Source organism: Lactuca serriola, chromosome 5 (genome assembly GCF_051521515.1).
Source record: "Lactuca serriola cultivar US96UC23 chromosome 5, Lser_US96UC23_V15, whole genome shotgun sequence".
NCBI lineage: Eukaryota > Viridiplantae > Streptophyta > Magnoliopsida > Asterales > Asteraceae > Lactuca > Lactuca serriola.
In genome coordinates this window covers 245343004-245346356 of record NC_136412.1, presented here as the reverse complement: position 1 = coordinate 245346356, position 3353 = coordinate 245343004, and the positions used below count along the sequence as shown (strand labels likewise).

The 3353-nt window shown below is 34.8% G+C and overlaps 1 pseudogene; it reads left to right on the top strand.

Moving 5' to 3' along the window:
- The first annotated feature begins 1263 nt into the window (after positions 1-1263).
- LOC145051530 (vacuolar iron transporter homolog 4 pseudogene) lies at positions 1264-2171 on the top strand (annotated as a pseudogene).
- The last annotated feature ends 1182 nt before the right edge of the window (positions 2172-3353 follow it).

The window sequence follows — 3353 nt, the reverse complement described above, 5'->3', positions numbered from 1 at the left end:
TAAATTCATCTTTATGGACTCCACACACCATTCACTTTTATATTTTTTGAGATACTGTTTCATTTTTATATTGAGTGGATTGTTGCAGTCGTGTGGATTCCACACTCCTTTTTTCTTTGTTGAGATTGATTACTCTAACTTTAGTTGTCAGTGCACAATCTTTCCTTTTCATTATAAGAAGCTTAAGTTCTCCCTATTATATTGTTCAATTAGTAGAACACTTCACAGCACACAAAATTATTCTTCTAGAAAAAGAATATTTGGTGGCATAACGAAAAGGTAGGCTCATCTTGCAGATCTAAACCTAGGTGATATAGAGTAAATCTTACACATATGCCAGGGTAACAAACATGTATCCAGTAGAGATAGGAATGTTTGGTACAGATGAAGCAAATGGATATAGAAGAAACAAACTAATAATAAGCATAAACACAAATTAGGTCCATCAGCAACATTCCTGAGCAAAAGGTATAATATATAGTTATATACATGTATTATAACACAACTTAAACCGGCCATCCTACCTTTATAAAATATAGGAAGACAGAGCAACGATTAGTCGATTATATTGACCTACTCCTATTGCTTCTGTAATTCTGTCAGGAGGATTGCACTCTTTTATTCAACTTGTAAGTAGTATTAATGCTATTTTGTTATTGTAAAAGTGGTCAACAGATCTGAAAATGAGCCTACTCATTCTCTTAGGTTCTTCAATATGTGTATGTGTGGTTTCCATTTTTTTTTTTTACTTAGGAAAGGCTGTTGATGTTTTTCTTATTTAGATGCCGAGTGCCTACTGGCAATCGTGTGGATTCCACAAGCCTTGAATTTTTTAACCATCAATCTTCCCTTGTTTTGTATGTAGTTGATACGACTCGCCGATTTGGTCAATATTATCGACAACGAATATTAATTATTTAATTATTAATTGAAATTAGGTAGTAGCTATCTTTATATAAAATTAGGATATCAATTAGTATCTTTTAATTTTGGATAGGATTATCTCTAACACTTTTATATAAGGTTTAGGTATGGTTTTTTTTTATTATGATGAATAATAGTTATTGAGTCTTGAACTCTTTGGGAGATTGCCTGTTTCTCAAATTACAGGTTTTCTATCAGTAGTATTGGCTCCTTCTATTTCTTTATAATAAACATACCAAAATCTGAGGGCTTGTGGATTTCCCACTATCTAACTTTATTAACCACCTACCTATTGATCATTATACAGAAATACATACTATATATAACACATAGGTGGGATTCTATCTTCCACAAGTAACACTTCTTTTATCATTCTTTGTGATATAATTTTCTCATTCTTTCTTTCACTTTCATATATGGATGGAAATAATGATGTATGCATTCCGGTTTCTGAGAACAAATCTGAACAAGTGCATGGCCAAGTGTCTATAGAAAAAGAATTTGACTACTCACAAAGAGGACAGTGGCTGCGTGCTGCTGTTCTGGGAGCCACTGATGGTCTAGTCTCTGTCTCATCTCTGATGATGGGTGTTGGAGCTGTCAAACAAGATGTGAGAGCCATGTTTCTTACAGGCTTTGCTGGCTTAGTTGCAGGTGCATGCAGTATGGCAATAGGTGAGTTTGTTTCAGTCTACTCCCAACGAGATGTAGAGGTGGCTAAGATGAAGAGAGATAAGAAAATATCAGGAAACGAGGAGGAAAGTGAGAAGGAAGCACTCCCGAATCCCATTCAGGCAGCTGCAGCATCGGCCCTTGCATTCATGTTGGGGGCCATCATGCCCTTATTGGCTGCTGCTTTTATAGTGGATCATAAGGTTAGGCTGGGGGTGGTGGTAGCCACAGTGAGCTTGGGGCTTGTGGTTTTTGGGTGGATTGGGGCTGTTCTTGGGGGGAGTCCGGTGGTAAAGTCTTGTTTTAGGATTCTGGTTGGAGGGTGGATGGCTATGGCTATTACTTTTGGACTGACCATGGGGATAGGATCTACTGTCATGTAGTGTTACACAAGATTGTATTTTCACCTTTTTAATATAGTACAGTTTGAAGCTTGAACTTTCTGTTTATTCCACTTAGCCTTAAGGTTGCTGGTGTCAATCATAAAGAGATATGCTTGACAAAGCATCAGGGATTTTCATGTGTATTTAACACCATACAATTAATGATTATTATAGAATATTGGGGAAGAGAAATTGACTACCTTTTTCATTTTACATATGGACACGTGATAGGGTAGCTGTTATGTGATTTTATAATCCTTCAATTACATGTAATTATTTACAACTTTTGAGCTCTATTCTATGCAACCACTACTAGAAAAAGGTTAATAGAGTACGGTTGAAATTGTGAATATAATACGTACATAGAGGGCGTATTAGTAGAGGGGTGTATTAGATTACATGCATAATAGAGTACGGCTATTTGACCGTATTATATTATCCTATCTATTTTACACATACAATCATCTAATACGCCATATATACACATCTAATACACCAATAAACAACCGTACTTGATGTCTCACATCCCTTTTGCATTCCAGAGCCTTATTAAGAGTCTTATTTAACAGACAATTCCACTCCAATTCCACTCCAGTCTTATTAAACAGTCAATTCCAGTCCATGGATGCTCTGGAACACATGGATCACCATTCCAACTGAAACAAACTTTTCAATTTCTGCAAAGCTACTATATGATTACCATGGATCAATCTCTACAAAATACAAACCTACTATATGATTCCATTCCAACCATAAGAAGTGGGACATCACTATCATGTTTTCATTTTCAGAAATAGAAAAAAAAAATTACAATGAACTTAGTTCATTAAACAGAAAAAAAATTTGTTAATGTCACATCTCTAACCTCTCTTTCCCCTTTGTCACCTCTAACCTCTCTTTCCCCTTTGTGGTTGATTCATTGTATGCCTACAAAAATTAACAAGAAAACTTAGGATTCAAAATCTCAAATAACTTTTAATGAAGAAAACTCAAATTATAAGACCTTGGCCATTAACAACTTCATCTATAGCAATGCAAGGGTGAAAACTTCTCCAGAACATAAAAAATATGAGCAAATACAACATGAAATACAATTTGTGTACCTTACAAAAAGGCTTCACTTTATCACCAAAAGTTCTCATCCATGTTTTAACACGTTCCTCCAATTCCTCACTAGAAAATGGTTTTTTGTACTTCCAAATGTTCTACAAACAAATTAAGATAAAAAATTTGTTATTTAACAAAGGTGAGCCTTTATTACAATAAACAAAAATGAAAAAAATATATCTAACAATATACTTACTTTCGGAAATCCATGTTGTCGAAAAAGTACAAACTCATGCATCCAGTTCATAACGTAGTAACCACACTCCC